The sequence below is a fragment of the Macaca mulatta genome, chromosome 6 (assembly GCF_049350105.2).
Source record: "Macaca mulatta isolate MMU2019108-1 chromosome 6, T2T-MMU8v2.0, whole genome shotgun sequence".
Lineage (NCBI taxonomy): Eukaryota > Metazoa > Chordata > Mammalia > Primates > Cercopithecidae > Macaca > Macaca mulatta.
The window spans coordinates 21,629,360-21,652,148 of NC_133411.1; the positions used below are offsets into that span (position 1 = coordinate 21,629,360).

At 36.9% G+C, this 22,789-nt stretch overlaps 1 protein-coding gene and 1 pseudogene across 2 annotated transcripts in view; both read right to left on the reverse strand.

Moving 5' to 3' along the window:
- Nucleotides 1–22,789, reverse strand: part of CDH18 (cadherin 18) — a 1,124,701-nt gene that overhangs the window by 830,297 nt on the left and 271,615 nt on the right. The gene's annotated exons all lie outside the window — the stretch shown is intronic.
- LOC114679204 (U2 spliceosomal RNA) lies at nt 9,403–9,513 on the reverse strand (annotated as a pseudogene).

A 22,789-nucleotide genomic window follows, 5' to 3' on the forward strand; every position in this document is an offset into this window, starting at 1 on the left:
CGTATATCACAGTCTAATACCATAGACTTTCACATCTCTGGGAGTGAGCTATATACTGCCTTAGATAATCATGGCGGGAATCAACAGGACAAATTTTGATAGGAAGAAAGGCAGTAGACTCTTAGCAGACAATGAGACAATGGAGAATGAAAAGAAAATGATTATCAAACACTTTTCCAGATGGTTATCAATTGCATAGGAATTCTAAGAGGCCAGGCGCAGTGGCTCAGACCTTTAGTCCCATCACTTTGGGAGGCCAAGGTGGGTGGATCACGAAGTCAAGAGATCAAGACCATCCTGGCCAACATGGTGAAACCCCATCTCTACTAAAAATACAAAAATTAGCTGGGCGTGGTGGCAAGTGCCTGCAGTCCCAGCTACTCGGGAGGCTGAGGCAGGAGAATAGCTTGAACTCAGGAGGTGGAGGTTGCAGTGAGCCAAGATTGTGCCACTGCACTCTAGCCTCGGCGACAGGGCGAGACGCTGTCCCCGAAAAAAAATAAAATAAAAAATAAAAAAAGAAAAAGAAGAAAAGAATTCTAAGAAAGCATAACTTTTGATTGTGTATATGTTTATTTTCACAGTGAATTATTTTCTTTACATATATACTCAAGTTCTTTTTTTTGTTTGTTTGTTTTGAGACGGAGTCTCACTCTTGTCATCCAGGCTGGAGTGCAATGGCGTGATCTCGGCTCACTGCAACCTCTGCCTCCCGGGTTCAAACTGTTCTCCTGACTCAGCCTCCCGAGTAGCTGGGATTCCAGGTGCATGCCACCACGCCTGGCTAATTTTGTTTTTTGTATTTTTAGTAGAGACGGGGTTTCACCATATTGGCCAGGCTGGTCTTGAACTCCTGACCTCGTGATTCACCTGCCTCGGCCTCCCAAAGTGCTGGGATTATATGCGTGAGCCACCGCGCCTGGCCAACAAATTTTCATAACAGATTATTATAATGCCACAAAATTCACATACTTCCACTAAGTTTTTATAGTATGATATGCTACTAAAACACCTCAAAAAAGCAATCAATTTCTTTTACCTTAAATGTACTGTTATAATCTAGTAAAGCATGCTATAAGTAAACTATAGTTTATAATATATGTAATATATCATTTTTACTTAATTATATTGTAAAATCTTAAATGTGATTAAAATGATATGCACATTTTAAATATTTTGAACCTGATATATAACTCTAGAAACAACTATGAGTCTTTCCTGGTTTGAAAAAGTAATATTATTATGCTATTTAGATGTTCACTATTTTGCTTAAAGTGAAATAAATGAATAAAGAAATTCTTCAGATTATTTATTCAAGCGTATAAGTCTATGTTACTCAATACAGATTCTGTTACATAAATAAGTACTTACTTATTATTAACTCTAAATTTATTTTTTATTTATACTGAGATATACTTCCATTTATATCTACTGTATTATGTTTTATCTATCTCCTATCTAACTAGAAATAATTTAGTGTATTCTTTTCCAGAAAATACTTAACATATATTTAAATACATAATATAAAACAGGCCAAGGTAAAAATGGAATTACAATATTTTACTAAATTAAAAATATTAGTATATAAAAATCATGAAAATAATCCGATAAGTTTTTCCCCTTTTTCTCTATTTTTCGTGCATGGTTTTAAGCAGTCTTATGAATTGCTGCATATAATCGTTAACAACCTCCCTCTGAAAGAACTAGCCTTCCTCACTTAAGATAAGGAAACTGACACATTGAGGCCAAGTCACTATCTAATGTCCTGCTGCAAGCAAATGGGAAAAGTTGCTTTTGAATTCAGCAAGTCTGACGCCAAAGCATAAACTCAACCAATACAGATTATTCAACATTTTACTAGAGAAGGATCATGGCTTTGGCTTTAATTTTAACTGTAGCCTATGCAACGAAAGAAACGGAATCAATCTAATGAGTCACAGTGTCCAAGATATGAAAAAAGGCAAGTTGTGGAGCAGAATCACTAAGGCCATAAAAAGCTTTATCCCTTGAGTCCTCATAAACTGGATGCTGCTAAATATAAAAATTGTCGACAGTACTTTTATGGTGAAATAACTGGTGCCAAATGTCACTTTTTCTTATAACATCTTTCAGTATAAGCAATCGCAAAGCACATTTCTAAGGTTAAAAAAAAAAAAAAAAAAAAAAAAAAAAGTTCCTGTAGCCCCAGCTATGGTAGGGCTTTAAGTTACGAGGATAGTGTGATCCAAATGAACACCACTCATGCTCTTGCTGAGGCTGTACTTCATATTACAGGATGAAATATAAAATAAGAGAGTTCCCTTCTGCCTATCCTCCAGAAGTAGTTTCCTCTCAGCCAGATACTTGAAAATAACTGTGTGGTAATAGTTTGAACATTATTCTACTTGACAATACTTGTAATACTTTTATTCTGATAAGTAACCAGAAGGCATCTGTCTTGCCAACTTATTATATCACCCCATTATTCTATTTTTACTTGAACTAACTAGCTGTAAGATTTTTCTTTCCACTTTAGAAAAATAGAAAAAAGGGAACTTGCCTGTCTAGAAAACCAACTTACCTCTGCGTTGAAGTGTTTCCAGAACCAAGACCTTTCTTTAACTTTTTGCATAGGGAAAAAAAGCAAAGTATCTATCTCTGTTGTAAAACATCCCAGTTAATTAAATATAAAAAGCAAAAATTATAGAAAGTTAAAACTCAGAAAATTATAATTGTGTTTTTATCATGCCCTGATCAAGAAGTAAATGAATTATATTAACTTAGGTGACTTACAGTGCAACAGAGAGTGATGAAAGAAACCCCAACTTAATTTTTAGAGACCACTACTAAAATTGAGACTGGTAAAGGAATTTCAAAAATTTAAGTTTTACAAGAGCTGACTGATAATCCTTCCTTTGGGGAAGTTGTCTATTCAGCGAGCAAGTTATCTTATTCTTGATAATTAACTCATTGAGAATAATATAAAGGTATTGTATCTCAAATTTAAAAGACAAAATGGGGGATACATAGGCATGACTTTGGCTCTCAAAATAGGGTTAATATCCTGGGAATTCAAAAATGTGAATAAACAGGTGTAATTCATTCAATACGTATTTATTGAGTTTATATTACACTATACCAGGTACTGTTCCAAAGATAAAGCAGTCATTAAAACAAACAAACTTATCTCCTAAACTCTGGTAAGAAACAAAAACAAATAAAATCTAATAACCATTCAATTATGAGGTAAGATACATTGATACATACATGAAGGGAATTGAAAATGTCTGAGAAGGTGAAACGCTAGTTATGCTAGAGACTGAAGAACTGAAGAAAAAAACATTTGGATAAGAAGAGAGCTTCCTTCAGGGTCTCTTGTAAGGCAGGCCCAGTGGTGACAAAATCTCTAAGCATTTGCTTATCTGTAAAGGATTTTATTTCTCCTTCACTCATGAAACTTAGTTTGGCTGGATATGAAATTCTGGGTTTAAAATTCTTTTCTTTAAGAATGTTGAATATTGGCCCCCACTCTCTTCTGGCTTGGAGAGTTTCTGCCGAGAGATCTGCTGTTAGTCTGATGGGCTTCCCTTTGTGGGTAACCCGACCTTTCTCTCTGGCTGCCCTTAACATTTTTTCCTTCATTTCCACTTTGGTGAATCTGGCAATTATGTGTCTTGGAGTTGCTCTTCTCGAGGAGTATCTTTGTGGCATTCTCTGTATTTCCTGGATTTGAATGTTGGCCTGCCCTACTAGGTTGGGGAAGTTGTCCTGGATGATATCCTGAAGAGTGTTTTCCGACTTGGTTCCATTTTCCCCCTCACTTTCAGGCACCCCAATCAGACGTAGATTTGGTCTTTTAACATAATCCCATACTTCTTGCAGGCTTTGTTCATTTCTTTTTCTTCTTTTTTCTTTTGGTTTCTCTTCTCACTTCATTTCGTTCATTTGATCCTCGATCGCTGATACTCTTTCTTCCAGTTGATCGAGTCGGTTACTGAAGCTTGTGCATTTGTCACGTATTTCTCGTGTCATGGTTTTCATCTCTTTCATTTCCTTTATGACCTTCTCTGCATTAATTACTCTAGCCATCAATGCTTCCACTTTTTTTTTCAAGATTTTTAGTTTCTTTGCACTGGGTACGTAATTCCTCTTTTAGCGCTGAGAAGTTTGATGGACTGAAGCCTTCTTCTCTCATCTCGTCAAAGTCATTCTCCATCAAGCTTTGATCCATTGCTGGCGATGAGCTGCGCTCCTTGGAATCAACCCAAATGTCCATCAGTGACAGACTGGATTAAGAAAATGTGGCACATATACACCATGGAATACTATGCAGCCATCAAAAAGGATGAGTTTGAGTCCTTTGTAGGGACATGGATGCAGCTGGAAACCATCATTCTTAGCAAACTATCACAAGAACAGAAAACCAAACACCGCATGTTCTCACTCATAGGTGGGAACTGAACAATGAGATCACTTGGACTCGGGAAGGGGAACATCACACACCGGGGCCTATCATGGGGAGGGGGGAGGGGGGAGGGATTGCATTGGGAGTTATACCTGATGTAAATGACGAGTTGATGGATGCTGACGAGTTGATGGGTGCAGCACAGCAACATGGCACAAGTATACATATGTAACAAACCTGCACGTTATGCACACGTACCCTAGAACTTAAAGTATAATAATAATAAAAAAAAATTAAAAAAAAAAGAAGAGAGCATTTTTGGAAAGAGAACAATGTGCACAAAGACACCTAGGCAGAGATGTCTTAATGTTTCACAAGAAGAATAAGGAGTAGAGTAAGATGGGGACATATAGGAGATAAAATCAGAAACATAGGCATGAGGGTTGGAAAAATGCAATGTAAAGAATTATGAATCATACAACGGATTTTGAGTTTTACTCTGAGATGGGAAACCTCCACTAATTTGGAAGAGGGTGTAACTTGGTCTGAGCCTAGTTTAAATGAGTCATAATAGCCTCTCTGTTGATAAGATTTGCTAGCCTCTCTGTTGATAAGATTTGAGGGGAATATGGAAGTCTATTAGGAGGTGATCACAGATGAAAGTGGGACATAAAAGTGGCTTAACTTGGGTGGGAAAGCTGAGCATAAAAACATGGTAGAATTCTGCACAAAATGGATGTGGTCTGTCATCAAAATAGAAATGTCAATAATTATTACAAGCCATTTTGAAACCAGAAGAGAGGAGATTTCCTAAACTTAAAAGCCCCAAATCATCAACATTAGCTACACACACACACACATACACACACACAATGAGTCATTCCAGAAGGTTTCTTCACAAGAAGGCATAGAACATATGCCTGTAATCCCAGCACTTTGGGAGCTCGGGGCAGGCAGATCACAATGTCAGGCGTTCGATACCAGCCTGGCCAATATGGTGAAACCCCATCTCTACTAAAAATACAAAAATTAGCCGGACATGGTGGCACATGCCTGTAGTCCCAGCTACTCTGGAGGCTGAGGCAGAAGAATTGCTGAACCTGAGAGTCAGAGGTTGCAGTGAGCCAAGATCACGCCACTGCACTCCAGCCTGGGCGACAGAGCAAGACTCTGTCTCGAAAAAAAAAAAAAAAAAGAATATTCAGAAGTGGAATACTTGTGCTTGTGGCTCAATATTTCAATATTTATGCATATAAAACAATAACCTGAGGACCTCAGTTTCACAAATAGTCAAGAAGGAAGCTGGGACATATTTTAGATCAAATATATTGCAGGTTAAAGTATCTTTATGTAGGGAAAGTAAATAGAAATGTGTCGTTCTATAAATAGGATTTAGCAAGACAGGGCCATTCCACATTAATTGATAAAATCAAATAACTGTCCAGAATTGCAGTTCACTTTTCAAAATGGTGAAGAAATATTTTTAAAAATATGGTTACAGTGTGGCACTTTAAAAAAAATCAAGTCTGCTATACAATGCTGAAAAATATCCTGTAATCTTTCTTTCCTCTTAGTGGAGCAAAATCTTAGTTTATAGTGGAAGGAAGTTTGAGAGCTCCTTAGTGGTCAATAGAGATCTAATTCTCCTCAATTTTGCTCAAACTGAATATATAACAGGACAACATAACAGGATCTGAGCCAAACATTTTCACATAGATTAAGTTGTGTGTGTGCCTCTGTGTGTGTCTGTCTGTGTGTGTCTGTCTGTGTGTGTGTGTATGTATTTTCCTGTAGAAAATAAAGCATTTGAACATTAGTTATTCTCTTATTTTTCCTGCTGTCTGTCACCACATTAACAAGACCGGGTGTACTTTATTTTCCTAGCTAGGATCTCTTGTCCCACTGGGATCGGGGAAGACAATTTTAACATACTTTTTAGGACCAGTGGCAGTTAGAATTGCTTTCAAGATACTACTGTTCATAAGAGGTGAGAGAAAGAACATTTTCATGTAGCCCCTGGGTGTTGAGATTCCCCATATCCTTAAGAATAAATTGGTCAATCATCAAGAGAATTTGAAATCTCCTCAGGCTGTCTTCATTTTCACAACAGGCTCACCTCCCTGATCTAATAAATAGAACATTGACTCTATGGGAGGGCTATGCTTTTGAACTGCTCCTTGCTCAATGAATATTACTTCCTAAAACCCAGTAGTCCTAGTCACACGTCATGTGCAAACATGCTATAAGACTCATTTTCACTAAAATAAATTATTTTGAACAAGTCAACTTATTTTAAAACATAGCATTTTCCCTATCTCACCTATGTAGCCACAGAAAGAATTAACTGTCCTGTGGAATATGTCAAAAATAAAAGATAAAGTCTCCAAGATTAACCTGAGCACGCATCACTCACTTTAAAGAAAATTGGAGGAGATGAACTAGAAGAATTTCTTTGGAGCCTGAACAAAAGAGAGGTGAATGGGTTATTAAAGATAGGCTGATGTTATTCTAATATCTTTATGGGAGACTGTCTACTCTATTGTGTCTCTTTTTCAATGAGCATCTTTTGGGAAGCATAAAGTTGCCTCCTTACAAGGTCATAGCAGAGTAATCGTACAGACAGTGTTCTGAACTGGGTTGAACATACAAAGGATGCCAAAAGTTTCCACTTCTGTACAGTAACCTATATTAAAACTTCAACTTATTTCAATCCATCATATTTACATTTCTATTTTATTATACGCTGGATAATGTGTTTAATATATTACTGTAGCTGCATATATATACACTTTATCATAACAAAATAGACATGTTTTGTGGAACATGTTAAATCGTTTGCTAAGTAAAAGAGACAGTGTGATCAGAACTTTTGAAGGTCTCTACACACAACCTTGCTTTCTCAAATTCTATCCAGACAAATGCTAATTCTGGTTTTAGTTTTATAAGGCCATGAGGATCAAAACTTAAAGGAAAATACATAGAAAATGCTTCAATATAAATTACTCTGTTTCATTCTGTGTTATGACTTTATAGCATTTGTGTTCATTTTCTATGAGATCATAGTCCTATTCAATAGCAGTTTTTTTCATATTTCCAATATACTCTACAGAAAAATAATTGTTGGTAACATTCATGTTGTTAATATTATTGCTAAAAATATTCCTTAGGAATTGCTTAGCCCAGAAAATCCCGAACTCAAAGAAGCCTTTTGCAAAGAGTCGTTTTTTTGCTTTTGTCTCCGTAATCCACCATCCTTCCCTATACTCTTGGCTTTTAATACTCTGCTGATAGGATTTGCCTCGACCAATGGCTGCATATGTTAATAATACTCTTTAACTCACTAATAAACTACTTTGATACTTGAATAAATTGAAATTTAAATAAGCATTTTTATTAAATCAAACATAATTTTTGTATTGAGATAATTCTAATTGGGGACATAGGTAAACCATTAGTCCCTCAAACTTTTTGGTCTGGAAGACTTTGCAGAGTTCTGCTAAGGGGAAATCACAGAGGTATGTTTTGAACAGTGAGGGTGAAAATCTCCTCTGTTTAATGTGTTTATTTTTCCCTATATGGAAATCACAAAGATCAGTGATTGATATATTACTTTCCATATTTATTATGGAATAATTTATTGATTTAATTTGTTTAATAATTAATGGTTTAATACATGCAATAGTTTACTGATTATGGTATAATCAAGTTTGTTGAATAACTTCAAATAATTCTCAATGAATTTACACCATAGTTATAGGAAAAAATAACATTTAAATCACTCAAATAGAAATTCTACTCCATATATATTTACCAACTGTGATATCTTATGAGGAAAATACAGGACATATTAAGATGTGACAGTCTCAAAAATGAGGGATAGCCTCCTGAAATATTATTGGCTTAGATGTGATAAATTATATAATATAATGAAATCTAAGTCAGTATGTGCATGGCAACTTAGAGAAACTTAGAGAAAGAGAGAGAGAGAGAGAAAGCCAGTGTGGTTGCAGAGCAAATTCAGGAAGTGCAGAATCAGATGAGATCTTTTATTCTAAGAGCAATGGATATTCATTGAGGAAATGTTGGCAAGGGGTGACACCAATAGATTTTTTTAAAATAACATTTTGGGCTTTAGCATTGAGAATGGATCTTAGAGGGCAGGGTAGATGTGGGGAGACATGTTAGTAGCCTATGGAGTAGTTAGCGGAAGAGAAAATAATAGATTTGCCTCAGATATTTTGTCAAAAAGAGACAGATAACATTTAATATGCTTTTTGCAGATTTTTTGGTCACATCAAAGAAAACTAAACGCTGAGCTATATAAATTAAAGTTAAAACAGCCCTAGAGAAGACATTAATTCACACATGTTAAAAAGAAGAAGCAGCGCCTTAAGAGATTAAAGTGGACTGCTTCCATTGTGTTTCACTGGCATGCATTGCCTACCATCTGGAGGGTAAAAATTACTTGGAAAATGAAACTTGAAATGAAATTAAACAATATTTCATTTCCCTTGATATTTATTTATTTTCAGATTAAGCACCAATATCCCAAGTCATAGCCAAGATATAAAATACAGTGTGATTATTGTGTGATTATTATTAAAAACTCTTCCCAATATTTCTCTAAAACTTACAAAATATTTCTGTTTATGGCAGAGTCTCAGCTGACACAGGGTCTAATATTATTAATCTAAGTTTGTTTTACAATGCTCACTTCTAATCCTTCATTAATCTTAAACATTTATATTTATATATATGAACATTAATGCAAACTCAATTTAATTTAGAAGCAAGAACAGTTGTTTTTTTATTGTTAGCTAAATTGTGTTTTTAAGATTAAAAACTGCACGTTAGAATGAAAAGATTTTTCTTTCCCAAAGCAGCATACATAGAACTACAGTCTCTGCTTATTTATTTGCCTGTTTGAATGCCACTGCTTTTTTTTTTTTTTTTTTTTTTTACGGTTTTCAAACCATATCTCATAGCAAACTCTTTAGAGTTTAAATTTGTTAAATTGCAATGGGTGGAAAGTCAATATGAAAATTCTTGGTCTATTTCTAAAACATTTTCGTTAAACTGGTAAGAACAGATACTACACTTGATCTTAGCCAAAAGGCCAAGGACGGTGGCTCACGCCTGTAATCCCAGCACTTTGGGAGGCTGAGGTGGGCAGATTGCCTTAGCTCAGGAGTTCAAGACCAGACTGGGCAACACGGTGAAACCCTGTCTCTACTAAAATACAAAAAAATTACCAGGTGAGGTGGTGGGCACCTGTAGTCCCAGCTACTTGGGAGGCTGAGGTAGGAGAATCGCTTGAACTTGGGAGAGGGAGGTTGCAGTGAGCTGAGATCATGCCACTGCCCTCCAGCCTGGCCAACAGGGCGAGACTCTTTTTAAAAGAAAAAAAAAATCTGTGTGAAAAAAAAAAACAGAGAAGTGAAGTGGTTGCATTGATTTAACAGGGTTGAGAAACAGTGAGAATAGTTAAATGATGATAAAAGAACATATTAAGGTAAACAAGCATTAGAAATCAAGCAAGGATATTGCCAAAACGTTATATGTTTATCATCTTTCTTTTAAATCATTAAGTTCCAAGAATTTGGTATGCAATGACCTAAATCATTTCACTTTTAAATGGCTATATCTATGCCATATTGAAAACCAAGGTCAGATATACCTAGATATAGACAATTATGTGGCATTTTCTCTATCATCTGGCATTTTGTTGTATATAAAACTCAAAGACTCCGTGATTACAGATACCCCTTTAATCATATGAGGTTTTGATTTTCATACATCGGAATACAATTTTCATACATTGGCGTATTTATTTATTTTATTTACAATGGATAGAGGATTGGCTTTAATCATACATGTTAAATCAAATAGTGTAGAATACTGGGAATTATAATAAGAAACTAAACTCACATGTACATGCATCTACATGCATATGTGAAGTAGCTGCTCTGGGAAAAATTTCTTATGCTTAACATCATACTGACAGATCACACTGCTACTGTTCTATCTCATACAGCTTATAGAGAAAATTGTCTTGTTTCACTCTTGAGGGAGGAAGAAACAGAGAGAAGAATGTGGGATTTTGCTTTGGCAAATAGATTTCCTCCTTTTTTCTTTTCATTTATGCCTCGTCACCTAATGCAAGCCTAGTTCAGAATATTAATTGTCTAAATAGGCTAGAAACATCTATGCCCTCATCCCCATGGCACACTGTCTTAAAAATAACAAGTCCAAGAATCAGAAAATTTAATTGGTCTTCTTGGTACTAACAAGAGTAACAAAAGATAATAGTGATTAAAATAATCTTAAGAAAAAACACATAAATTCAAAATCCACATGCGACGTGATAATTTAATTGTAAGAATGATTCCTGGAAATACATTTTTCCTATCAGACAGTAACTGAAGACAGTTACTGCTGCCTAACTTGTTCAAAAACAAACAAACAAAAAGAAATGTAAGCTACTTAACATTTCACTCCATATTGGACATGTGACAGATTTTAGCAGAGCATAAATATCTCCAGCCATTTTTTTGGAAGCAATTATAGTTAACTTACATTGAGATTTCTTCATTTACTTTGAGGACATCATAGCTGGGTAGCAAATGATTTTAAAATATGTAGTCAGTGTTTGTTTTACAACTGTTATGAGTTTCACATGCATCTGTATATATAGCCATTGTCAAACTGACAGAGTACTATCTCTATGTTCTTTGTATCTTTACTTTCAGTTTCAGAAAAAAAAATCAAGATGTTTCTTTTGTTTCACTGAATTCTAGTATTTCTATCTAGGTTACTATCCCTTTATTAAGCACATAAAAACATCTCACTAATATTTTTTTCTCTATGTGTCCCCTGATATGACACAGTGAAAGGAATATGGGTTCTGAAGCCAAAAAAACCTAGTTGTGAATTGTGATGCTGTTAGTTAATATTCTGCAAATTGAGGAAGGTGTCTACTTCAATAAATTCAATAACTGAATGTTTAATGGAACACATTATAAATAATGGGTGTTCTACCACGTTTAACTCATGTTTCTCCTTTCTTTTCCAGTAATGATGTTTAAATGACTTATTTCTAAAAACAAACCAGGTCAGAAAACTTCAACATTATCTTTTTTTTTTTTTAATTTATTTATTATTATTATACTTTAAGTTGTAGGGTACATGTGCATAACGTGCAGGTTTGTTACATATGTATACTTGTGCCTTGTTGGTGTGCTGCACCCATCAACTCGTCATTTACATCAGGTATAACTCCCAATGCAATCCCTCCCCCCTCCCCACTCCCCCCTCCCTCCTCCCCATGATAGGCCCCGGTGTGTGACTTTCCCCTTCCTGAGTCCAAGTGATCTCATTGTTCAGTTCCCACCTATGAGTGAGAACATGCGGTGTTTGGTTTTCTGTTCTTGTGATAGTTTGCTAAGAATGATGGTTTCCAGCTGCATCCATGTCCCTACAAAGGACACAAACTCATCCTTTTTTATGGCTGCATAGTATTCCATGGTGTATATGTGCCACATTTTCTTAATCCAATCTGTCACTGATGGACATTTGGGTTGATTCCAAGTCTTTGCTATTGTGAATAGTGCCGCAATAAACATATGTGTGCATGTGTCTTTATAGCAGCATAATTTATAATCCTTTGGGTATATACCCAGTAATGGGATGGCTGGGTCATATGGTGCATCTAGTTCTAGATCCTTGAGGAATCGCCATACTGTTTTCCATAATGGTTGAACTAGTTTACAATCCCACCAACAGTGTAAAAGTGTTCCTATTTCTCCACATCCTCTCCAGCACCTGTTGTTTCCTGACTTTTTAATGATCACCATTCTAACTGGTGTGAGATGGTATCTCATTGTGGTTTTGATTTGCATTTCTCTGATGGCCAGTGATGATGAGCATTTTTTCCTGTGTCTGTTGGCTGTATGAATGTCTTCTTTTGAGAAATGTCTGTTCATATCCTTTGCCCACTTTTTGATGGGGTTGTTTGTTTTTTTCTTGTAAATTTGTTGGAGTTCTTTGTAGGTTCTGGATATTAGCCGTTTGTCAGATGAGTAGATTGCAAAAATTTTCTCCCATTCTGTAGGTTGCCTGTTCACTCTGATGGTAGTTTCTTTTGCTGTGCAGAAGCTCTTTAGTTTAATTAGATCCCATTTGTCAATTTTGGCTTTTGCTGCTGTTGCTTTTGGTGTTTTAGACATGCAGTCTTTGCCCATGCCTATGTCCTGAATGGTACTACCTAGGTTTTCCTCTAGGATTTTTATGGTATTAGGTCTAACATTTAAGTCTCTAATTCATCTTGAATTAATTTTCGTATAAGGAGTAAGGAAAGGATCCAGTATCAGCTTTCTACTTATGGCTAGCCAATTTTCCCAGCACCATTTATTAACTAGGGAATCCTTTCCCCATTTCTTGTTTCTCTCAGGTTTGTCAAAGTTCAGATGGCTGTAGATGTGTGGTATTATTTCTGAGGACTCTGTTCTGTTCCATTGGTCTATATCTCTGTTTTGGTACCAGTACCATGCTGTTTTGGTTACTGTAGCCTTGTAGTATAGTTTGAAGTCAGGTAGCGTGATGCCTCCAGCTTTGTTCTTTTGACTTAGGATTGTCTTGGAGATGCGGGCTCTTTTTTGGTTCCATATGAACTTTAAAGCAGTTTTTTCCAATTCTGTGAAGAAACTCGTTGGTAGCTTGATGGGGATGGCATTGAATCTATAAATTACCTTGGGCAGTATGGCCATTTTCACGATATTGATCTTCCTATCCATGAGCATGGTATGTTCTTCCATTTGTTTGTGTCCTCTTTGATTTCACTGAGCAGTGGTTTGTAGTTCTCCTTGAAGAGGTCCTTTACATCCCTTGTAAGTTGGATTCCTAGGTATTTGATTCTCTTTGAAGCAATTGTGAATGGAAGTTCATTCCTGATTTGGCTCTCTGTTTGTCTGTTACTGGTGTATAAGAATGCTTGTGATTTTTGCACATTAATTTTGTATCCTGAGACTTTGCTGAAGTTGCTTATCAGCTTAAGGAGATTTTGGGCTGAGACAATGGGGTTTTCTAAATATACAATCATATCATCTGCAAACAGGGACAATTTGACTTCTTCTTTTCCTAACTGAATACCCTTGATTTCTTTCTATTGCCTAATTGCCCTAGCCAGAACTTCCAACACTATGCTGAATAGGAGTGGTGAGAGAGGGCATCCCTGTCTTGTGCCAGTTTTCAAAGGGAATTTTTCCAGTTTTTGCCCATTCAGTATGATATTGGCTGTGGGTTTGTCATAGATAGCTCTTATTATTTTGAGGTACGTTCCATCAATACCGAATTTATTGAGCGTTTTTAGCATGAAGAGCTGTTGAATTTTGTCAAAAGCCTTTTCTGCATCTATTGAGATAATCATGTGGTTCTTGTCTTTGGTTCTGTTTATATGCTGGATTATGTTTATTGATTTGCGAATGTTGAACCAGCCTTGCATCCCAGGGATGAAGCCCACTTGATCATGGTGGATAAGCTTTTTGATGTGTTGCTGAATCCGGTTTGCCAGTACTTTATTGAGGATTTTTGCATCGATGTTCATCAGGGATATTGGTCTAAAATTCTCTTTTTTTGTTGTGTCTCTGACAGGCTTTGGTATCAGGATGATGTTGGCCTCATAAAATGAGTTAGGGAGGATTCCCTCTTTTTCTATTGATTGGAATAGTTTCAGAAGGAATGATACCAACTCCTCCTTGTACCTCTGGTAGAATTCAGCTGTGAATCCATCTGGTCCTGGACTTTTTTTGGTTGGTAGGCTATTAATTATTGCCTCAATTTCAGAGCCTGCTATTGGTCTATTCAGGGATTCAACTTCTTCCTGGTTTAGTCTTGGAAGAGTGTAAGTGTCCAGGAAATTATCCATTTCTTCTAGATTTTCCAGTTTATTTGCGTAGAGGTGTTTATAGTATTCTCTGATGGTAGTTTGTATTTCTGTGGGGTCGGTGGTGATATCCCCTTTATCATTTTTAATTGCGTCGATTTGATTCTTCTCTCTTTTCTTCTTTATTAGTCTTGCTAGTGGTCTGTCAATTTTGTTGATCTTTTCAAAAAACCAACTCCTGGATTCATTGATTTTTTGGAGGGTTTTTTGTGTTTCTATCTCCTTCATTTCTGCTCTGATCTTAGTTATTTCTTGCCTTCTGCTAGCTTTCGAATGTGTTTGCTCTTGCTTCTCTAGTTCTTTTAATTGCGATGTTAGAGTGTCAATTTTAGATCTTTCCTGCTTTCTCTTGTGGGCATTTAGTGCTATAAATTTCCCTCTACACACTGCTTTAAATGTGTCCCAGAGATTCTGGTATGTTGTATCTTTGTTCTCATTGGTTTCAAAGAACATCTTTATTTCTGCCTTCATTTCATTATGTACCCAGTAGTCATTCAGGAGCAGGTTGTTCAGTTTCCATGTAGTTGAATGGTTTGGATTGAGTTTCTTAGTCCTGAGTTCTAGTTTGATTGCACTGTAGTCTGAGAGACAGTTTGTTATAATTTCTGTTCTTGTACATTTGCTGAGGAGTGCTTTACTTCCAATTACGTGGTCGATTTTGGAGTAAGTATGATGTGGTGCTGAGAAGAATGTATATTCTGTTGATTTGGGGTGGAGAGTTCTATAGATGTCTATTAGGTCTGCTTGCTGCAGAGATGAGTTCAATTCCTGGATATCCTTGTTAACTTTCTGTCTCGTTGATCTGTCTAATGTTGACAGTGGAGTGTTGAAGTCTCCCATTATTATTGTATGGGAGTAAGTCTCTTTGTAAGTCTCTAAGGACTTGCTTTATGAATCTGGGTGCTCCTGTATTGGGTGCATATATATTTAGGATAGTTAGCTCTTCCTGTTGAATTGATCCCTTTACCATTATGTAATGGCCTTCTTTGTCTCTTTTGATCTTTATTGGTTTAAAGTCTGTTTTATCAGAGACTAGTATTGCAACCCCCGCTTTTTTTTGTTCTCCATTTGCTTGGTTAATCTTCCTCCATCCCTTTATTTTGAGCCTATGTATGTCTCTGCGTGTGAGATGGGTCTCCTGAATACAGCAGACTGATGGGTCTTGACTCTTTATCCAGTTTGCCAGTCTGTGTCTTTTAATTGGAGCATTTAGTCCATTTACATTTAAGGTTAATTTTTTTTTTTTTTTTTTTTTTTTTTTTTTTTTTTTGAGACGGAGTCTGGCTCTGTCGCCCAGGCTGGAGTGCAGTGGCTGGATCTCAGCTCACTGCAAGCTCCGCCTCCCGGGTTTGTGCCATTCTCCTGCCTCAGCCTCCCGAGTAGCTGGGACTACAGGCGCCCGCCACCTCGCCCGGCTAATTTTTTGTATTTTTTAGTAGAGACGGGGTTTCTCCGTGTTAGCCAGGATGGTCTCGATCTCCTGACCTCGTGATCCGCCCGTCTCGGCCTCCCAAAGTGCTGGGATTACAGGCTTGAGCCACCGCGCCCGGCCAGGTTAAGATTGTTATGTGTGAACTTGATCCTGCCATTATGATATTAACTGGTTATTTTGCTCGTGAATGATGCAGTTTCTTCCTTGCCTCGATGGTCTTTACATTTTGGCATGTTTTTGCAATGGCTGGTACCTGTTGTTCCTTTCCATGTTTAGTGCTTCCTTCAGGGTCTCTTGTAAGGCAGGCCTAGTGGTGACAAAATCTCTAAGCAGTTGCTTATCTGTAAAGGATTTTATTTCTCCTTCACTCATGAAACTTAGTTTGGCTGGATATGAAATTCTGGGTTTAAAATTCTTTTCTTTAAGAATGTTGAATATTGGCCCCCACTCTCTTCTGGCTTGGAGAGTTTCTGCCGAGAGATCTGCTGTTAGTCTGATGGGCTTCCCTTTGTGGGTAACCCGACCTTTCTCTCTGGCTGCCCTTAACATTTTTTCCTTCATTTCCACTTTGGTGAATCTGGCAATTATGTGTCTTGGAGTTGCTCTTCTCGAGGAGTATCTTTGTGGCGTTCTCTGTATTTCCTGGATTTGAATGTTGGCCTGCCCTACTAGGTTGGGGAAGTTCTCCTGGATGATATCCTGAAAAGTGTTTTCCAACTTGGTTCCATTTTCCCCCTCACTTTCAGGTACCCCAATCAGATGTAGATTTGGTCTTTTAACATAATCCCATACTTCTTGCAGGCTTTGTTCATTTCTTTTTCTTCTTTTTTCTTTTGGTTTCTCTTCTCGCTTCATTTCATTCATTTGATCCTCGATCACTGATACTCTTTCTTCCAGTTGATCGAGTCGGTTACTGAAGCTTGTGCATTTGTCATGTATTTCTCGTGTCATGGTTTTCATCTCTTTCATTTATGACCTTCTCTGCATTAATTACTCTAGCCATCAATGCTTCCACTTTTTTTTAGATTTTTAGTTTCTTTGCGCTGGGTACGTAATTCCTCCTTTAGCTCTGAGAAATTTGATGGACTGAAGCCTTCTTCTCTCATCTCGTCAAAGTCATTCTCCGTCCAGCTTTGATCCGTTGCTGGCGATGAGCTGCGCTCCTTTGCCGGGGGAGATGTGCTCTTATTTTTTGAATTTCCAGCTTTTCTGCCCTGCTTTTTCCCCATCTTTGTGGTTTTATCTGCCTCTGGTCTTTGATGATGGTGATGTACTGATGGGGTTTTGGTGTAGGTGTCCTTCCTGTTAGTTTTCCTTCTAACAGTCAGGACCCTCAGCTGTAGGTCTGTTGGAGATTCCTTGAGGTCCACTCCAGACCCTGTTTGCCTGGGTATCAGCAGCAGAGGCTGCAGAAGATAGAATATTTCTGAACAGCGAGTGTACCTGTCTGATTCTTGCTTTGGAAGCTTCCTCTCAGGGGTGTACTCCACCCTGTGAGGTGTGGGGTGTCAGACTGCCCCTAGTGGGGGATGTCTCCCAGTTAGGCTGCTCAGGTGTCAGGGACCCACTTGAGCAGGGAGTCTGTCCCTTCTCAGATCTCAGCCTCCGTGTTGGGAGATCCACTGCTCTCTTCAAAGCTGTCAGACAGAGTCGTTTGTGTCTGGAGAGTTTTCTGCTGCGTTTGTTATTGTTTACTGTGCCCTGTCCCCAGAGGTGGAGTCTACAGAGACAGGCAGGTTTCCTTTAGCTGCTGTGAGCTCCACCCAGTTAGAGCTTCCCAGCGGCTTTGTTTACCTACTTAAGCCTCAGCAATGGCGGGCGCCCCTCCCCCAGCCTCGCTGCTGCCTTGCCGGTAGATCACAGACTGCTGTGCTAGCAATGAGGGAGGCTCCGTGGGTGTGGGACCCTCCCGGCCAGGTGTGGGAGGGATATGATCTCCTGGTGTGCCTGTTTGCTTAAAGCGCAGTATTGGGGTGGGAGTTACCCGATTTTCCAGGTGTTGTGTGTCTCAGTTCCCCTGGCTAGGAAAAGGGATTCCCTTCCCCCTTGTGCTTCCCAGGTGAGGCAATGCCTCGCCCTGCTTCAGCTCTCACTGGTCGGGCTGCAGCAGCTGACCAGCACCGATCGTCTGGCACTCCCCAGTGAGATGAACCCAGTACCTCAGTTGAAAATGCAGAAATCACCGGTCTTCTGTGTCCCTCGCGCTGGGAGTTGGAGACTGGAGCTGTTCCTATTCGGCCATCTTGCTCTGCCCCCCTCAACATTATCTTAACACAGTTTTAATTTAATAATGTAAAATATATCTGTGTTGTTTTATTTTTAAACTCCACAAGCATATAGACTGTACTTGTCTCCATGCCCCATTTACCATTATTACTAGTTTATAATCCACATTTTATTTCTTTGCTTTAATTGGGGGAAACATACCTAGAAACACATGCTAAAATATGAAATAGTGATTAAGAACAGACCAGAATTCCGCAGCCAGAATGTCTGGTTCACATTCTATCTCTGCAACTTGTTGGTCACGTGACCTCAGGGTTTTTTACTCACTGATTATGTCTCATCTGTAATGAAGAGTCTAAAAGTAAGATGAGTTCATATATTACATACATATCTGTGTATATGTATATATACATATATAAGACATATATATATGTCTTAAAGCGGGGTCTGACTGGTGTAAGTGTTGATTGCATTTTAGATATTATTATAAGCCAATTCCATTAACATTTTCTCCTTCATTTAACTTGTTTTAGTATTTGACATGCTGTGCCACTTACTTCTAGAAACACTTCTTTTTAAGATACATTGAATGCATTGTTCACATTGTTCTATCTTCTTTTCTGACTACTGGAATTGCTCTTCCTCATTGCAACGCCAACTACAATCTGTCATTGCTGTTTTTCTGGTCTCTCTGAATTGTCATGCCCTCAGTAAATTCCCATTCTGCAACTTCATCTATAAATTCTATCCAATAACAACCAAATATATATCCCAGCCACTTTATGACCCTTCAATTCCTATATTAATAACAACATTCAAATGATCATCCTTGAATAGTTTAGAAAAGTTGTTAAATTCACCAGACATTGCACTCAATATTGTATATACCCCTGACCCTTAAAAAACAAACAAACAAACAAACAAACAAAGCCTTTGTGTCAGTCGGGAAACAACAGATGCTGGAGAGGATGTGGAGAAGTAGGAAGGCTTTTACACTTTTGGTGGGAGTGTAAATTAATTCCACCATTGTGGAAGACAGTGTGGCGATTCCTCCAGGGTCTAGAACTAGAAATACCATTTGACCCAGCAAACCCATTACTGGGTATATACCCAAAGGATTATAAATCATGCTGCTATAAAGACACATGAACACGTATGTTTATTGTGGCACTATTCACAGTAGCAAAGACTTGGAACCAACCCAAACGTTCATCAAAGATAAACTGGATAAAGAAAATGTGGCACATATATACCATGGAATACTATGCAATCATAAAAAAGGATAAGTTCATGTACCATGCAGGGACATAGATGAAGCTGGAAACCATCATTCTCAGCAAACTATCACCAGAACAGAAAACCAAATACCATATGTTCTCACTCATAAGTGAGAGTTGAACAATGAGAACACATGGATACAGGGAGGGGAACATCACACACCGGGGTCTGTTGGAGAGTGGGGGGCTAGGGGAGGGATAGCATTAGGAGAAATACCTAATGTAGATGATGGGTTGATGGGTGCAACAAACCACCATGGCACATGTATACCTATGTAACAAAACTGCACGTTCTGCACATGTACCGCAGAACTAAAAGTATAATAATATAAACATTATTGTATGATAGTCTATTATTTTTATGTGCTATCAAACACTATTTTTAACATTTTGAAAAAAAAAATAAAAAAAGCCTTTCACCAGTCTCACATGTCTTTGAAGGAGTCTTACTCCATCTCATTTTAGAGGATGAAGAAATATTCTATTTTCCTGTTTGCGGAACACATGGCAGGATGACATCCACCCACATTCCTTTGCATATGGGTTCCTTGTGCATGGTGGGTATAACTAGCCATATTCAATGAGTTTTGAGTGGATGCGCCATGTTATATCTAATTGTCAGTATTTTTCCCTCTGTCACAGCAACTGTCAACTTGCAGGATAATGGCTGCTTCATTAGCTTAGTTAATAACAAAATAGGAAACAGAGTCCTCAGCTAACACAGTGAATGTATGATGAGCAGGATACAAACATTGATTGTGATCAGCCATGAAAACTGCAAGGTTGTTTCTGCAGTATAACCTAACTTAGCCTGACCCTACCTTGACTTTCATTCATTTCTCATGGTTAACTTCTGTAATTAATTAAGTGAGCAAGATAATACATTATGGCTTCCTTTTAAATTAAAAATTTTAATGTTAAAAATAAAAGCAGATAAAAAATAGAAGACAAAGAGTCACCATAAGGGTTCTATGTCTCTTCATTTTTACCACTTATTAGGTTCTCGGCATTTGGATGAAGAAATGACGCTTTGCTCAGCTGTTCATTCCTACAGATGCCATGCAGTACCTGCTGATGTATCAATCCCAAACCTGCTGTGCCTAATGCTGTCCCACTTATATACTACGTTTTAGCCCTTCCTTGAAAACTGCCCAGGTCTTTCTACTGTTTGTCATGTCAAAGCCCAAGTCCTCTGTGTGGCTACTAATTTTTTAATAATTTGATCAAAATTCATATCCTTATACTCCCCAACTTACAATATTTATTAGTCCTAAAGATAGTTTAGAAGATCCTTCGAAAATCTATTTTTAGTGTAAACCCGGGAGGCGGAGCTTGCAGTGAGCTGAGATCCGGCCACTGCACTCCAGCCTGGGCGACTCTGTCTCAAAAAAAAAAAAAAAAAAAGCTATTCTTATTTTTTCAAATTTCCTATTTTTATTACCCAAATCTGAAGTCTAGTCACCATAGTTTTTCCTGTCTCTACGTTTAAGCCATTTTCCTGTCATTTTTATTATCTTATTTTTAATCAATTCTTCTTTATTAATTTTTAATTTTTTTAATCTCACCCATTATACAAATAACTATTTATAATCTGCAGTGCTACAACAATATTTAAATAGCAGGTGCTTAAAACAATGGTTGAAAAAAAGAATTATTCCTGTTTTTTTAGGAGGTTATAATTATGCATGCAATGGATACGCTCTTGGTAAATAACAAGGATAAATAATTTTGTGTTGATAAAACAATTCCCTGCTTAATTTCAGTGACATGAAAAAAGTTTACAAGTTAAGTAATGGTTATTAGTTATGCAGTTAATACATTTTTCAGATATCAGAGTTGTTAATTGGGTATTTTAAAATGTTTCCTATTATATATGTTGCCTCACAGAACAAAAACCTTTTAGTCTTAAATGAGATGGTTCTCATTCTGTCATTTCTCCTTCTACTGACTTCCCCTTCTTCTATAACACTAATGCCAGAACTGGTATAGAAACCGATTTTTTTTTTTTTTTTGTCATTTGTTTTGGTTAGTTTCAAGTAAATTTGATCTTTATTTCTTTTCTGAAATTAAAACATCTTTATTGTTTATGTTTCTTTCTCAACCAAATACCTGATGTAAAACTGTATTAAAAATAGAATCAATAAAATATCTCCACTGACTTTAACATAAAGTTATTGAAGATTAGATTTGTGCTGTAATTGTTTATCATGTAAACAGAGCATGCTTAACAATCAGGTTTTCAGGAAAATAGTGTCAAACATCCCCCAAAAAACATTATGAGAGAAGTTTGTAGCAATATGACTGTTATCTGACTACCTCCTTTTAGAGTTGAAATGAGGGACAGTACACAGTTAGAAGATGCCTTGATATTCTATTTCTCTATGTGTGTGGGTGTATATGTCTGAAAAAAACTATATATATGAATTTGTAGTATACAGTTTTACACACATGCATCTATTATGCACACACTCATACACACATATGCACACACCTACATGTAATTATCTTTCAAATTTCCTTGGATAATAGTATGTACTCAAAGAAGGCAACCAACATATATATTGCTGCCAAAATATGAGTTAGATATTTTCACAGGCACTCTGATGTATCTCTACTTACTTACGTTTTTTTGTCTTTAAGATAATGAATCTTAACTTACTTGGCGTAATGGGTACATTTAAGAATGTGATAGAATATGCAAATCCTCTTAAAACTTTACATATAATTTATGCACAATTTTGAGAATTCTTGGATGCTTGGCAGCAAAACCATAGGTGTCATATATAGAACATTTATTAATTACTTTCTAAAATTATACTTAGTAATCGTTATATTTTGTTTTAATATTGTTTGACTCTATTAACTTGAAATTCAAGCATTTGAGTTTCTGTGTTAGCTTTGCTACCAGGAATGTGTATGGCCTTAGGTTCACTAAAATCTAAGGTTCTTCATCTAAAGAAAATCATAACCAAGATATTCTACATAAACTCCAGTACAAAGTGCCCACTATAGTTATAAATCATCTATCTTCTTTAACATTTCTTTTCACTTTATACATTTGAGCCATCCACTCATTTCTCTTCTTTCTCCTGCATGTACCTTAAGAGAGGAATTGCTGATTTAAAAAATTTCAATTCAATCACATCAGCTTAGATGAAAATGAATTAAAGAACTACCTACTTTGGGGTAACTGTGGGTATGTATCTAGGTTATCGATAAAGGATCTGTGGTATTTTGCCTTCTAAGAACTACTAGCATGGACCCCATTCGTTTTTGAGCATAGCACTCATTTGCTCAGAGCTTAAACTTTTTTGATAGATGAGAATATTAAGAAATACATGCTACCACTTTTTAAAAATCCTAAGTATACACGTCGTAAGTTTGTTTTTATATTGACATTTTTATTAACACATATCCTCTCTGAATGTATTAAGTTGAATTCTACAAACTAATACAGAAATACACAAAACAGTCAATAATCATCTAAAGATTTTGAGATGAATGTATAGAAAAAGATGAGAAATTTTTTA